We start from the raw sequence: 17364 nt of genomic DNA on the forward strand, positions 1-17364 counted from the left end.
CTGTTGAGTGCTGAAAACTGTCTAGGTCAGTCAATTTAGGAATGTTTTCTTCGAGATGATGATGCCTTTGTTGTAGTTGGTAAACATGGTCACTCTAATCTCAGGTTGGAACTAGCTCAGTTTTCCACATCTGTATGTACAGCATCACCTGCATCTGGAAATGGACCTAGGTAGAGAGTTTGAAACCATGATTTAAAACGATGGCATGCATGTACCAATAGTCACGGATTTTCTGTGCCCAGTCTTGTCTTTTGAGGGAGTTTTGTAGATTTCTGTTGTAGATTTGGGCTGAAAGGTCAGAGATTGACAGGTCAGATGAGATGTCTGGTTTGTGAAGAGTATTATCCTCCTTGTAAATGGGTATTTCTGACTTACTGATTGATCTGAGAAAGTTTATTCTGCTTTATAAGTGTTGTTTGATTTCATCCACAGAGCTTCTACGATGGCATGTAATGCACTGAAGGAAGCGGGTTACATTCTAGGAGAGCTTTGAGATGGGGGCAAGGTGAACATACTTTGTTGTGGGTGTGAGAAATGCATTGGAAGATGTTGCATTTGTTACTTAGGCACAGTCTGACTCTATTCGGTGTGTGTGGGCATACAGAAATTTGTTTCTGAGCATTTTGAAAAGGAAGAGCTTTATTTGAAGAGGAGAAAAGGGAATTTGAAAGAAGGATTCCATATGAATGTGTGGTTTGAATTAATGTCTCCAGAAAAGAAGTTGTCACCTAATAAACTTTAAGTTTCTGTAACTCCTTCTGTAACATAAGGGGTAAACCTTAGATCTTTGTTTCTGTTGCCACATCCGGCGGTGGAGCCAGAAAGGACAACATGACTGTGGACTGAGTCTCCCTTGTCCCTTGTATGAACCGATTGAGGGAGAAGCATGGAGCAGAGATGCCGATCCTGATGGAGAATTCTTGTAGAGCCTGCTTTGGAAGACAGCTAGGATTTTTACAAATGTTTTTACTAAACTAAAGCGATTTACTTTCAACATAGCCCTGTCTGTGGTGCTATTTCTTTTTGATTCTTAAATCTCTTTTGTGGTCATTTCACAGTTTTGAAGTAGATCACATTAGCTTTTTTCCATATAGAGAGAATAACGTTCATCTTACATTGACTGTTTATTCCTGAGAACATCTGCCCAGAGATGGTCTGGTTAGTTAGAACAGATAGACAGTTCTGTGTACCTTAAAACTTTAAAAATTTTTTTAGAAATAGAAAAATACAGTACAACAGTAAAAATATATATCTATGCAGATGACATAGAAAAGTACCACCAAAAGGTGCTGAATTAAAAACGCAGGGAGGTTCTTTCTCTGAGATGATAACAGTTCTGATGGTTTGGAGAAAACATAGTTCAAGTTTCATAACTGCTCGTAACACATACATGAAATGGGATTCAAGATGCTTTTGATGAAACATTATAATCAAAGAAATGTTCCTTGGTAAAAACATGCATTGTCACTTGGAAACTTGGATGGCTGGATAAAAGTTAGATTAGGAAAAGTGTTCCTGACTACAGGGTGAATTTTTGTGGGAAACATAAAAAAGGAAATAATGTTCAAGCCTCATCTCTACTTGTTTCAGACCAATAATTTTATTCATTCCGATTCTTAGTGACTTCCTAAAACATCAGTTTATTTTATACTGAGACTGAAACACTTTATTGTGTTGCAGTTGTTCTACACTGTGAAAAAAAATACAAAAAGGAGAGATGAACATCTTCAATATTATGGCTTAGTAATGAGGGAATTAACCAGAGCTAAACAGGACAACTTGAGGAAGGTCTGTTCCAAATGAATAATTAATCAGAATGTGAACAAATGGCTGAAATTATATCTTAGCTCAGCAAATTTTAGCTTTTCTTTCTAGAGAGAATTTTGAAGACCCTCATGTCATTGCAATATGGAATTAGAAGTTTAGTTGAAATTTTTTTTATGAAATTTTGTGAGTGGTAAAACCAGTTTTTTTCATTGGAGGACAAACAGTGACCATGACAGGATTCTTCTTGTTACCGTGGATGGAATAGCTTGAGCTTCCTTCCAGCCTTGTTTTTCTATAATTATCTCTTAAACTATATTGAATGTATTAATTTCCTTCCTAATCCCATAATCATAACATTAGCTGCTCTTTATCATGAATGAATATATCTCAATATTGACATTGATTGTACTCTTAATTATGCATTACCTGTTGATGTTGCATTGAATCAAATTCTGAAAGTACAATAAAATAATTTGGCAGATAAATAGGGGAGTGACAATTAAAATTGGGAGAGGCTAGACATGGAACATTATTCAGAACAGTCGCAAATTCAACGTGTTTTGAGGCCACCTCTACAGGTTACCATGAACCAAAATTTTTCAGAACCAGTCTCCTGGATTTTTAAATACGCTTTCATTGTTCTGCTCTAGCATTAAGAGTTCAGTATACATGTGCATCTCCCATTTGAGCATTAGGCTTATTTGTTAAGGTCAGGACATTCTGTTTCTGTCCATCAATGTGACTCTCCAGCATTTAATATTTTCTTTTTGCTTGTGCTGCCCCACTCTTTTCCCGACAACATCCTTTTCTACCATATGCATAAGAGCAAAATGTCACAGGATATTTTCTGCCAATATTCATTCACGTTTTGAATGCGCTTTTCACGTGCTCACATACCTCTTGCATAGCTTTCTGGGAATATCCTGGAGATTCAGCTAACTGATGTGAAGGTACTGTGGTATTACATACAAAAGCTTTAGAAGAAAATTAATGTTAAATTTGTTAATGCAAGTCTTTGATCCAGAAGTATGTAAACATTTATGCAGCCTGAGAGTAAAGATCTCATGTAGCTTATCAGAACAATTAGCTAGTCAGCGGTTCAGTAAGCCCCAGCTTAAAGACCTTGCATGTGTGAATAACCCCAAATACAAACATCTATCAAACTACTTTGCTACTTTTCTGATTTTCAACTATAGCAAATACCAAAACACTCACAGAAAACTACTCAGCCCAATTTAAGGAACTTAAAAGTTCTGCGGTTATTGATTACACAAATTCTTTTTTAACAGATTCAGTAGAGCTCTGACTTCATGGTCGGTGCTGTTCTGTTTGCAAGACAAGTTACGGGAGTGAAGCACTCATTTCCATGTATTTTTTTAGACTCATCTTTGGACAGGCCCAACTGCCCAACAGTACAAAAGGCAGCATAAAGAAATATATTTCACTATTATTGTAATAAATGGAGAAAAGAAGCCCAAACCTAGAAAAGGTCTCACTGAGGCAACCATGCACAAAATGGAGAAAAACAGTATGCCAGGGTCTTACTCAAGACAGAAGAGATAATGGCACAAAAGGTGGAGAACACACGTTTCTTATGCTTGGGTCATTAGCAGAGCTTTATTTTGTAAATGAGGTTTGCTGTTTCTGATTGTGCAAGAGATAGACTTGCTTATACCTGCTGAAGATGATTTTCTTAAACCAGAAAAGGTAGAGGCTTCAGCACTTAGCTTTACGTTAAAATACAATCTTGGTTTCCTATAAATGCATAGCCTATCACTGGCTGTTCTCCACTGGCACGTGTTCACTGAAGCATGAGTCCATGCGGAGAATGACTTGCTTCCCTAGCCTCATTAATACTGCTTGGAGCGTTGTGCTACCCACTCTGTGTTGAGAAGAGATGCTATAGATGCCCAGTGAATCCCCTTGCTGCAGTCAGCCCTACACTCAAACTGTAACTGACTCCAAATACAAGAAGGACAGTGATTCATCAAGTAGATGGACTGCGTGAGAAGTTTCATACTGCTTCCCAAAGGTCCAATAACAGAATGAGGAATTAACGAGAAGTATTGACCTATCTTGTATGAATGGCCTAATTTCCACTTATTTTTCCCCTCAGGAACTGACAGATGCAGTAACACAGATACCACAATAAATGAGATAAGCTGTTGGTCTTTCTTGATACCATAGTCCCTATTCTTTGACTTAATTCATTAGGAGGAAAAGGCTATTGTGACACTGCTCTGAAACCAGGTGGTCTTAATCTATTGCAAAAAATTAGTTCCCTAAGCCTTTTTGACAGGACTAAATATTCATTTTAATTTGCTTGATTCTGGTGCACATATGGTTTTATATTTTATTTGATTATTTATAGGGTTATAGCATGAACAAATGACATATTACCAGATTCTTATAAATAATGTATAGAAGGATAACACAGAGTTATAAAATTACAGTGATTTATTTACTGCTAATTCATAAAGATCACGCAACTGCCAGGAGGTGAGAGAACGCAAGGTGTGCTATACCTGGTGGACTCTACCCTTATGTATTTATCTTCACAATCCTCCTGTAAAGTGATTTAATATTTTTATATGTATTTTAAAGATGAGTTAGAGAGAAAATCAGATGGAGTGAACATTGAAGTCAATAGACAAGACAGGGACATTGGCTTCCCACATTAAGCCTTTAACTTTCTCATGTAACTAGGCAAATTCATATTTCATCAGGTTCAGGACAGATTAGTTACTGAATAATTGGTGAAAAGCTTTATTATTGTTTAATTGAATTATGGTCTAATTAATGTAACCTGGAGTTTACTTGGTATCAAGATAAATTGTTTACTCAAACATCACAGCTGATTTTAAGACCACCAGTGCTTGGGGGTTTATTAGATTAAAATAATTCTCTTTTGCTTTACCTGCCCTTCTTTTAAGTCCATAGAAACTTGCTTTCTCCAGGGACATGAGTCCCCTTAGCTGGGAGGCAGACTGCATTTGTTCTTTGTACTACTTTTCAAGACTGAGCTTTATTAGTTAGGTTTTCTGTGAGATCACTAATTATCTATGGAGGTGATGCTTTGGCAAAGGTTAATGACTTGCCTCATATAGGAAAATTTTCAATTTAGTTCTACTTTTAAATGAAGGTGTTGATTCCTGTGGGCAAAAAGCCCTTATGGCTCAACTAGATGTGAAATGGAGTAAAGACTGAGAGATCCTCACTGTATTTGGAATATTCTGAACCTAAACACAAGTGAGAATCTCCTTTTTTCTGTGTTACACAATACTGTATTTAGCACTGGGCAGGATAGAGACAGTGTTATATAATAACCATGATACTGCAAGATAGTTATGAATAGATTTTACTTTGATATATAAAAAAATCATATAAAAAAAAATTAACTGGAGGAATTTAAGGTAAGGAGGGTTTTAAAAACTGTAAGAAACCCCCAAACAAAACCAAACCCCTCAAAATACTATTTACTTTGCATGAGATAGATGGCTCATGTAATTTCCCTTGTTATACATGGATGTGTTTACTTCTTATTCCCTCCTGTGATGTTCTGATTTCCAGTGTTACAGGGGAAGTCAACATTAAAGAAAACATAAGACCTTGCTGAAAGCTGTATTATAAATAATGAAAAAAGAAACAACACATCACATTTGCTTGTAGTAAATCTTCAGTTTTTCAACAAAACTTAATTTAGATCTGAGATATTTAAGAATCTATTTACTTTATCAAGCCAAGTATTTGAAATTCATCAGCATGGTATCTGAGCACCAAACAGAGCATTGCTTTCTAGGTTCCAGAAGGACGATCATCAAGTGCATGTTTTACACGATGAAATGAGAGGCACCCAGCTTTCCTTTCCCTGATGTCCTACTGTAAATATATTGATTCTTCTTTGCCTTACTGATTCTTTTGCCTCTATCCCATCTTCTTTTGACATCCTGAAGGAGAAAATAAAACAAGCAGGCAAAAAAAGTCAAGGCGGCACAGTATGTTCCTTTCAACTTGTGCTTCATACACAATTCTTGGTGACCATTTTACATGTATTACCCAACACCAAAGACAGCCAGAGGTCAAATCAGTATTTAAACAGACATTCTAAATGGAAATGAGCTGCAAGTCATTTAGATGTGCTCGCTGCATGCAGATTCCACCCTCTCTGGAACAGGGGTGGAGAAGGAGCCTGAAAACAAAATCTGTAAATATTGATTCCTCTGTATACCTGAATGCAAATCTGGTACAAAGATCTTTCATTATCTCTTGCCCATCTCTCTCACAATGATGAAAACAGGGGTATTTCCTTGCAGTATGTGTGTCCACTCTTAGTTTCTGAAGTGATGGCACTTCCACCTTTTTTCTTCAAAATTCTTGTTCCATCACCCAATACATAGCAGGTTTGTACACTCTTCCTGCGATCTCGTTTAGTTTTCCTTTGCTTAATTTCACTTTTTATTTCTATTCTGCAAATGAGTCCTTATCCCAATACATTTAGTGTTTATTATTGATTCTAATGTACTGTCTCTCATCAACTGCAGTTGCCATATGGCTGATAACTCTATGACCGGTACCTGTTACACTTTAATCATGGCCATATGGGCCCTTCTACTGTTAGTAGGTTAGCATTCACATCCTTCTGTTCTTAGTGTGCTGGCTGGCTGACACTCCCCTGACCTAAAAGATGTTTTTTTTTTCTTGAAGATTGCGTTCTGAAATAGAACCATCCCTTGAAAACATGCCCTGCATGTCTGAACACAATGTTCTGTCACTGTTACTGTCCTTTTTGTGCTTGCGTTCCAAAAATACTCTAGTAGGCAAGCTTGCCAGCTGAGATGTTACACGCATCCTCCCGGGAACAAACACATGCCACGCGTTTGCTGTAGCCTGTCAAATCGGAACAGCACAGCTGGAATTTCAAATAGCAAATCCTTACAGTTAAGTACTTGTGGATGAGCCACTAAATTTATCTGGGAAATAAATTTGAATAGCGAATTAATTCAACAAAATAATGATCTGCTCGTCAAGTCAGAAATGGGGAGAAAAAGGAGGACTTGTCAGCATATTCTGAGTGTTTTTGCCTGTGACTGATACATAATTAAGTACTTCCAAAAATTCTAGTACCAATACTAGTCCATTCATCATATCATTGTCTTTAAACCAGTCTCTCCATATGTTTAGTTTTTGGGTTTTTTTCCTAGGTTCCCTTTGTTCTTTCAGTTCTTTTGTGTTAGTAAACAGTCCGGGACTAAATACTGTATCCTCAATGTAATTGCACTGAAATAGCAGAGAAAGAAGCTATTGACTCCTTGGTCTATAATACAAAACTTCTGCATATTTATCCTTTCCTTTCCTACATTCCTGTTTTTCATTTCAGCTGCCACAACGGCAGATCGTATTCAGTGGCAACAAATAAAGACAGAGCCTACTATGGCAAAATACATTTCCAAATCATTAGGGGCTCATTTTCAGCTATTCAGTGAAATTTATTGCAGCTTGCCACCTTCAGAATGTAGTTTAGGAACTGTTTTGAAGACTTTCTCATTACTTGGTAGTATAATGAGAAGCTTTCTCAGCCAGAGACCAGAAAAAAAGGCTAGGAATTTTCTCATTGCTCTTGAATATGTTTGATATTCTAAACTCCATTTGTTTAGGATATTTTCTAAAGGCACAACTGGAAAGAATGTGTATGTTTTAATGCAAGCCCATCACCATTGCTGGTTTTATTTGATCAAAAAACCTGTGAGTTTCCTAAATCTTCCTGTTAGAGAGGAAGCAGAATTTGAGTTCAAGTGATATGGAATTGATTTGCCGAAGTAGGAGGAACTGACCTAAACATGTCATTGTGAAGCAACAAATGACTACTGTGCTACTTGGTACCAACCAGACAGTCATAGATTTGTTGCGTATAAGAGAAAAAATGGAGCAATTTGTAAAAATGAAAAATTATTGACTGTTAACCTAAAACTTCTGCTCCTCTATCAATAAACTAGGTACAGAGCAGGGAATTAGACTGGAAGGAGAACAAGGTAAAAGAACTGAGAGCTACCATGCAGATCTGGAAAAGGATTTTGCTGTACTCCTGTCAGTCTGTAGCATTTTTCACAGGTGGAAATCACTTGGAATGATATAGAATTCAGATTAATCTCATTATTTTGCTGATTGAGCTGCCCATGGTCTTTTTTGTTTCTTGTTTATGTTAATCAGAAAATCATTGTTACAAATCTTATTTAAACAAATATCCTGATACAACTTGCATTACCTCCCTTTCATCTCATCCTTTTGTTATTCACTAAAGAGCAGCCTATAGACTGCTGACTGGCCAGGTGGGAAGTTCCTAGTAAAATACCAAAGCATTCATTTTGATTTACTGGCTGAAAAAGCACTAATTGCATGGCAAGTGAAACTAAAATTCACTTTCAAGTGACGGTTTATTTTATGGACTGCTATATGGGGTTCTGAAGATGAGACCCTGTAAAGAAGCCTGGATGTTCATAAAAGTTACAAGAAAATCTGAGGATTTTCAAGTAGCCTTTGTTGAAAAGTTTTGTTTTCCCTGGAACAGCCTAGAATAAAATAAATTTTATAGTGAAGTACGGTCAACAATTTGACAGATCTAAGCAAAGATCTCTTTCTCTCTTAGGACACATCTCACAATATTTTTTAACTTATCAATTGTAATACTAACAACTCCCAACTAAACCCACTGAAAATATTGCATTGAAATAAATCAATGAGGACAGACACAAACTTGCTAATTTTTTGTGAAGACTTTTCCCAAGATCTGTCAGAAAAAGCATCCATGGAATCTTTTAACAGTTTAAGCAATTGTAGAACATTCATAAATTTTGTAAGAAGTACTGCCATCCCTACCAAAATCCATCAGATAGAGTGATTAAATATGCATCAGTTATGTAGTATAATTAATCAATACGGCATAGAGAACTGTGGTGCAGTGCTGATTAATTTGTATTTTAGGTGCATACATTTCTTGCTTCCAGCTCACCTGAGAAATACATTAATCAGTTTGGCTGTACAGACAGAAGTGATTTTAAACAAAGATATCATAGCTACTTCTATTCCTTCCCCCATTTACTGAATTTAGTACTGTCATACTTATAGTGTCTGTTTGCTACCCACTATTTTGTGGATAGAAAATTATATTTTCAGATATCAATGTCAGAATAGGATTTAGGCATCAAAGTGAAATTTAAGATCCTACAATGAAGCTGAAGCTTGCAATCTTGAAAACCTTGTTCAACTGCCATTTAATTTCAGAAGTCTCTGAACTCCCTAAGTATTCTGCTTCTCAGTTCCTGAGGCATCCAATGTTCTCTTCACGCATAAAAGTGCAGGTCATGAGTGAAATGAACAGATTGACACTAAGTCTGATCAGGCTTCAGGAGGTAGGCATCGCTTTAGTGTTTGACTTTGGTGGGCATTCTCAGGCATGCTTAATGTAAACAGAGAGAACAGGAATTCTCAGAGCTGCAAACAGTTTTCATGTCAAATGGGAGAAGACCTGATTTTTGGATGGCTGCCCTGTTCGCACTGTGAGTGACTGCACTGAGCACCCAGGGCCCCAAATGTAATGTTTAGAGAGAGGCAGGTACATAAAATGAAGTTCTGGATTCCCAATGGGAACCAGACTTCTAAAAAAGGAATAACTGGGATGACTTTAATACCACTATCCCCTTTTTGGATGTGTCAGAAAAATGATCAAATGCAGATATTCAGAAAAACAAAGATAAGTACCTGAACTACCAGCCAATACCGTCTAGAACAAAGGAATGCAAAAGGTATAGGGTAAATATAGGAGTTTCATCCTTGTGTTTTGTCAGACTTCCCTTTAATTTTTGATTCCCAAGTTATTCAGCCACTTTGTTTTTTTCTAGTGCTGCCCACAATTGTTATTTCCCAGCTTAGTTTAGATTTTTAAGTGTTTCATCAATAATACTTCCAAATTCTGAGAAAAACTGTTTGTTTACAAAAGAGGAGAAGACAGGTAGGGAGCTTTCTGTAGCCACACAAGTTTAATTTTACATATGCTGCAAGTCTAGAACAGGCTGAAAAATAGCTAATTATCACTTTCTCCTCTGCCCTGGTTCTGTATCCCTTTCAGTTCCTGTTAAGGGAAGTCGTCAGCTGGTGCTTGTGCTCCTCAGTGATTTCTGTATTTCAAAGTGAAATGTACAACAGCTAGTTGGGCTGTGAGGATGGAGCAAAGGGAAGACAGCAGTAATTGGAAACAAGAACTTCAAAGCTTTTAGTATCATCAAAGCATCACAGTGTTTTAGCTTTCTACAACTTTAGAAGACTAAATAAAATAACACCAATGTGCTTTCACTGCTGTGAAAGGATTAAATTAGCCAAAGGTGAAGCCTGAGTGATTTGGAACTTTGATTCATGGAAGCATCTAAAAGTCTGAATTTTTTAGAGACAGCATAATTGGACAACAAGGCTGTTTTAGAAGTTACCAGAGCAACATATACGGCTTAGGAATCGACACACCTCTGCTTCCAGATGAGTTGGCCAGGGGCTAAAACAAACCACACATGAAATGAAAAAATATTTTTTAGTAGTCCAGCAGGTCCTCCTCACCAAGAGTCTTTGCTACAGCTTCCCTTTTGCTACTGTATGTGGACTGGAGACACCAGACTCAGTAATCCCACCGGAGAGAAAGAGTCAGATGCATCCCTGTAGATTGCTCTGTGTGGAACAGAGGAACAAAGAGGAAATACTCACATAGCTTCTCAGGGCTAAAAAATGTAGCAAGAGGATAAAAAAATGTAATCAGTTCTTGAGCCGCATAAGGTACAGACTGACCCCACAGTATCTGGCATTGACCTCAAAATGGCAGTATGCTAAAGGAAGGAAAGATACTCCTATATATATGTTCTCTGCCTCCCTGTGGGAAGGCATCAAGATGGGTTTTGAAAATGTTTTCTTCAGATGAAATCTTCAGCTGTCTATCCATGCTTCTGCCCTCTACCTGTATGCATGGAGATATTCTTAAAACAGCAATTTGTTGAAACTGAAAAGGAGGAAATTGTCTGTTCTGGTTCCTATCTAAAAATAGATATTAAAAACTTGCAATTACCAAATTGAAATATTTTGGAAGAGAAAATATTTTGTAATCCAAGCATTTTTTCTGAGTTGCAATCCCTCTCCCTAGTCACTTTTATTTATATGTAAGAGGTAGTTACTCTTATCAATGAGGAAAATGTATTTAGTCTAATTTACACATAAGTTCATTTTTCATTAGAGTTCTGCAGCCTGGTTACGTCCTTCATCCAAAACCGCCATTTACAGTTAAGACGCCAAGGACAGCCTGATGTGGCTTGTCTCTTGCAAACAGTGAAGCCATGAGTAAGGGTCTTCCCTGAAGGGAGGTAACATGAGTAAGTGCCAATGAAAATGTTCCTCAGTGAATGTGATTCATTGGTCATATATCTTCTAGTCAGGTTTATTCTCATTCTAATGTCATTCCTTTTGAGAAACACCTTTAGCAATGTAAACAGTACCTACTGCATACTTCCCCCCCTCTTTCTCCATTAATACTTAACAATTCAGAACTTCCCATGAGTTGCCAATTTAGATTGATAAATGGCCTGCACTGACCTGTAGGTTCTTCCTCCTCTTCTCCTTAACCCCAGGACTATCATCTCAGAACCATGCCTTGTGGGCTAGACAGCTTTACAAAACACAAGAGAGAAAGCAGGGAAAAAGAAAGGGGAGATATTGAAGACTTCCTTACTCCTTTTCTTGAATTTGGTATTTGAATAACAGTCACAGAGCTTTAATCCAAAGCTCTTTCACTGATCTCCTATGAACTATTAAGCCAAAGAAGATGTGCATGTGCTGGAAAGAGCCAGCTACCTGACCTCCCCTTTAGTCATGGAATCCCAGCTTTCCTTGTAATAAATTACCACTTTTAATAGTGAATGACTTTTGCAAATAGCCTTCAGAAATTAGTCCGTATCAGGAGTCATTAACTGGTTTGTGTCCCCAGACATGTCTTCCCACGACCCCTAGCTAGCCAGAGGAGAGGGCTTGATACTTTTCCTTGCTAGCACAGCGATAAAGAAAGTAGAGCCTGAGGGAAGGGGAGCTAGAGCTGAGAGCAGCCAAAAGCTGAATTCCTGTTGCTGCAGCAAGTGTAATTATGAATGGGTACTTAAAATAATGACTGAATGGCTCCTGCAGCTTAATGAAACATTGATTTGGTATCTAAGTCACAAGCTCTGATCCTGACAACACAGTCATTGGCTGAAAACCAGTATTGCACAGTGGCTGTCTAAAATTAATTGATGGCCAGTCTATCTCCTAATAGACAGGCATGCATGAAATCATGGAGTCATTCTCATTAACACCCCAGCCTTAGCAGGGGAGCTTGGAATTGGCAGGGCCATGTCTAAATGTGGAAATGGTTTGCATCCCTACAAAAATGCAGAATAATAGTGGTAAAGTGGATTAGAGTTTACAGAAATCCTGTTCTGCCCCTCACCTATCGATTCGCTGAGAACTTAACTGCCAGAGAAATGACCAGGCTTGACAAACTGGAATCTTACTCATTTCTATCAGCCATTCCCTGCAGGAGACAAAACTCCTGCTTCCAAAATTAGATTTTAAGAGCTTATTAGAAATGCAGCAAAACTGATAATTAGACTGAGTAGCTCCACTGCTGTCATTCATTTCCTACTAATCAGAGACCAGGGTATGCTGAGAGATATTTATGCTATACAACTCCGGATTTCCTATGACTACGCTACAGTATTTGGCAAAATAAAGTGCCTTGCTCTTGCTCTCTCCTCTTTGGACTTGTCCCAGGATGCCCTTGTAATGAAAACACTCAATAGGTTTTGTGGCTGTGATTTATTTCTCTGAATACTTGAGCACATAACATTATGTTCACTGGAACTGCTAGTCTATTCAGCTAATCATTGCAAGCACATATAGCTTATTAAATAATTTGTTCAGCTTCGCAATATATCTATCTCTTCTTGTTTGAACTCAGCCTCTCTGAATCTGAAAGCTTTGTAACACTACAGGCTTTCAAACCTGTGCAATTTTTACCCTGGACGTCCTAACATTGGTAAAGGGTAATCTTTCCAACACCTCTGTCATGGGGAATTTTTGCTGTTTGTTCTTAACTGAATGATTACTCTGTATGGAACGGCAGAGTTAAAATGTTTGAACGTGCAATTAGAAAGACTGCTCTTTAGTCTTGCCAGTCAGGCTGCTTTCCAGATGCTGGCACAGCAGAAGTATCATTTTTTCCCCTCAGAAGCACTGTGGATAATTTGATGTGACTTGGACGGGAGGGAATTTTCTACGACTTGACTCAAAAATTACATCCCTTGGATGACAGAGTGAAGGAAGCAGGTTTAGCACATTGAGAGTTGAGAACATTTGAGCACACATCAGATAAGCTTGACTTTCTTTTGTAAACTCAGCTTTGAAATCCCAGTTATGAAACACTGTACATTTATGTCAATAAGGCTTGTAATTCTCAGTGACAAACAGGATAAGATAGCTGCAGCAATAATACTTGAACTACAAAACTTCCTTCATAGTTCTCACAAATGCATATAATCCTTAGAGGAAAGCTGTTTCCTTTTAGGCCTTTTCAAAACTCCAGCCTCCACTCCAACGAAGTATTTCACACAAGTAGGTCCTTCTGTCCTAGCAAAGCCCTCTTAAAATCAATAAGGCTTTGGAACATTGCTTTGCTATCTTGCTGCAAAGGAGGACTCCATTGATTTTGGTGCAGCATCTCATTGGGAAACGATGTACTATATATTCTTAAAATGGAGAACTGGTGCCTGACAGTACACAGGCAAACTTTCGTGGTGGCAGAACTCTAGTCAGCACAGAATGTAAAGTCTTATTTGAGCTATACAGGAACCAAACACCTGCATTGCACAGAATTGATAATAGTTTTGAACATTTTCACATACTTAAAGAAGGGTAAATTAGTTTACACAATTATACAAAGACTAGGATCTGAGCAGACCTGTTCTATAGGACTGAAATGGATTACCTGAAGAGTTGGTAACAGTGTACTTTGAGAGACAGCATCCTTAAACTATACTTTGTCGAGATTTCTTTGATTTACTGAGATAGCTAACCAGTTCTAATAAAACCCTGCTGCAGATGTTTTTCTGTTTTGAAGTTTTTCTTTTTTAGCTGTATAGAACTGACAAAGCAGTTTCAATATAGTGAACAAGTCACAGAACATGTATTCCCTGCTGTATATCCACCCGCCTGTCACCCCATATACATTTATAAGTCTTCGTAATTGTACTTTCTACCATTACATGTTCTAAATCAAAAATGAACCTAGAAAAACTCCATAACTGTCTTAATATCTTCTGCATAACCATTGCCTATATCTACCCTAACAACATGTTGTGTTTGGGGATTTTTGTTGTTGTTTTGTTTTTTGAATAGACTTGATGGGGCTAAGAGGAGGCCCTTTAAAAGGTGGAGAAGGTCAGGTGTAATTGAAAGATACTAATGATTAGGTGTGTCTTTTGAAAGCTAAAATAGGGCCTTTTTTGTGCTAAAAAAATACAGAAGTACTATTAAGGAGTAATTTCAGCAAAGGTTAAGCTCTATGAGAGAGGAAATGGAGGCCTGGGAAAATGAATGAATGAAAAATGATTGCTAATGGGCTACCTAGAGACTGCAGGTTTGATTGTAAATAAGCAGTGTATGCTTGGGAGGTGTATAGTTGCAGAAGAAATAACCTAAAACTCTAGGGGCTCTTTCAGTCCGGTGTTAACTTAGTACAGCAGGGCTGTAATGATCTGAGAGCAGCACTAATAGGGTGGTGATTCAGGTATTCTAGATTTAAACTGTAGCACTTTTCAAAGCTATATGCAAATTTTGTAAGATAGATTCAAAGACTCCAGCTCTGAAATTCAGCATGCTGGAATATCACTGCAGGCTTGAGCAGAGCAAGAGAGCTTAAGCATGACGAAGTACCTTTGTTCTGTCTCTGATTCTAGCTGTCACTCCATAAATAACACCCAGGACCTACAAGTATTGTGGACCCTGACAGAAGCCTGGTTTGGGTGCCTGGATTCTTTCCAGGGTCTTGAAGAAAGTTAGGCACCTCGGAGCGCAGCCCGGATTCTGGAGCATAGTCCAGAGTAAGCAGGAAACACTAAATATAAGGGTGTGCCCAAAAGGTGAGACCTGGGTATCTGGGTTTCTGCTTCAGAATTCTTACCTGAGAAGAGGTACTTACTATGCTCCTCTTCTCAAAAAATAAAACATAACTTTTATATCACGTGCCTGCCTTTTATTTGAGCTAATGTAATGAGGGAGTGTGGGGATACGGGCTACTCGAGGAGGCAGCAATGTGGGAAGACACAGCAGGTGCTTCTGACTGCTGGTGAGACATCGCGAAGGAAAGAAGACATGATTTGCTGGGCCAGAGGTGAGTGGGATGGTGACTTTTTCTAGCTTCACAGTTAGAGACCTGATTTAGTCTTGAGAAATACAGCTACTGAGTTAAATGTGGGAACAGTACTTTATTTTTTTATGTGGGTGTGCAGTGCCTTCATTTATCCTGTGTCTGAACATGACTCCCACAAATAATAAAGAGTGACTGATAGTAGCACTTCACTCTTGACAGTGTGTAAGCGTGGAGACTGCTTTTAATTTCTCTTAGCCTGAGTTTTTGAATTTGCTTGTTTTAAGACCATTTCAGGAGTTATCAATGCTTGTAGTTAACAGAAACATCATTCTGGGCTGTTATGAGGTTTTAGTGAGGAGACAGAGGTGTTTTGAGACTGTTGAAGCCTTTGCGTTTACATACACTTTTAAACTGCTACATGTTGTATGCCACATCTGATAATACACGTTGCTAATTTTCTCTGATGTTGTGCTTGCCAGTGCAAGGATCAGCCTTTTGTCAGTCCTTTGAACAAAAGAAAAGCTTTAAGTCAAAGAAACACAATAGTGTTATTAGACTTTGCCAGAGGTCCAGGTGGGAATATAAAGTGGGATTTCCTTGCTCTCCTAATACAAATGAGTCAAAAAGCTAGTTTTACCTATACCACTGTTTTCACTAACAACCCGAAAGCAAATCTGAAATGAAATTTTGTAAAGCAAATCTGAAAACAATTGGCTGCCGAGAAGCTCAGTTAGGTTTGGCAATAGTCACAAACCTGTTTGAATCCAGAAAAGAAACAAGGCTTAATGGGACTTGAAAATAGAGGCACGTGAGTGTCGTCCCTGTGTAGCTGCCTCCTTCAGCGAGTTTTTCTTCTCCTGGCTTTGTCTGTGCTGCTTTTTCAGATGTCAGGCTCTGCCTATGGATTTGTCTGAGTACATCTAGCACAATGGAAATGGAGACCTGATCTGGGCTGCGATCTTTCTCTCTTACCATTAATAAATATCATGATCACTCAGCTTCCATATTACGTGACACAACTAGCTTGAATGTCTTCCCTTTCCTGCGTGGGGGCAGCCATTTCTCTTGTGCTTTCCTTTACCTCCCAGCACGTTGCCTGCATTCATATATGTGGAATGTGTGTACAGGAGAATATTCTTCTCTCTGGAGGCCACTCCTCTATTTGTGCAAGAGGGGGAGGCATAAACTGAGCCATTAGTGGGAGAAATAGAGCCTGAGCACGCAGCAGCAGCCGTTTTTTAATGAGTCTATTTGTACTGGGCCAGCGGGTAGCCCTGACGTTGAGTCAAGCCTGAGACTGGATCTGGCAGCCAGCCAGCGTTCTGCTGAAAAGAAGCTAAATTATGCATCTTATTTAGTACATTTATTAAAAGATCTTCTAACATTTCCAGGCAAATGTCCCAAAATAAATGTTACTATCACTTAAGAGCCTTGCAGTCCTGAGTTACATTTAAAGCACTGCAATTCCCTCATAATAGCTTTCTGGTGTTTGCTGAGCTTCATCTCTCAATGGTGTTTTATAAATTGTTATAACAGAGAGATATTAAGGGGACGGAGCTCTCCCTGGGATAGAGGTGTGGAGGAAGATGATTAGTGCCTGTGAAACTAAGGTGGATCGTGCTGCCTCCCTGGCAGGCCTGGGTTCAGGCGTCAAATTCTTAACCTGGCGTTTCAGGTGAGGGGATGCCCAGCTTCATCCTGACCTGCAGCAGAGCCTGGCATTGTAGCCATGGCTGCTTGGTAAAAAAGCTGCTGCCACTTGGGTCAAGCAGCGTGGTGGCTTCTGCTAATAAAGCTGACACACGTGCTGATAGATCTCAGGCAAACACTGGGGGGTTATTCACACTTTCTTTTGAAACTCCCTCCTCCCCCTTTATTTTTTTTTACCTTCTCAGTTTTGAGGAGATCACAAATACCTCCTGAAGAACAGCTTACTCCTCTGCAAGCTTTCTAGCACTGCTTTATAAGCATGGAGTTTCTGCTTAGGAAATAAACTTTTTTCCAAGCCTAACTCCAACATGATCTGCTGCAGCGTTTGAATAGGACACCAGGCAGCTGTTCTACGGAAATCTTTCTCTGACTGGAACTACAGCTACTAGGATCCCTTTACACTGTGCTGAACATTTTTACAGATTAAAATCATCAGATCAGAGCTGAGGATCTCAGCTTGT

This window comes from Grus americana, chromosome 5 (assembly GCF_028858705.1).
Source record: "Grus americana isolate bGruAme1 chromosome 5, bGruAme1.mat, whole genome shotgun sequence".
Classification (NCBI taxonomy): domain Eukaryota; kingdom Metazoa; phylum Chordata; class Aves; order Gruiformes; family Gruidae; genus Grus; species Grus americana.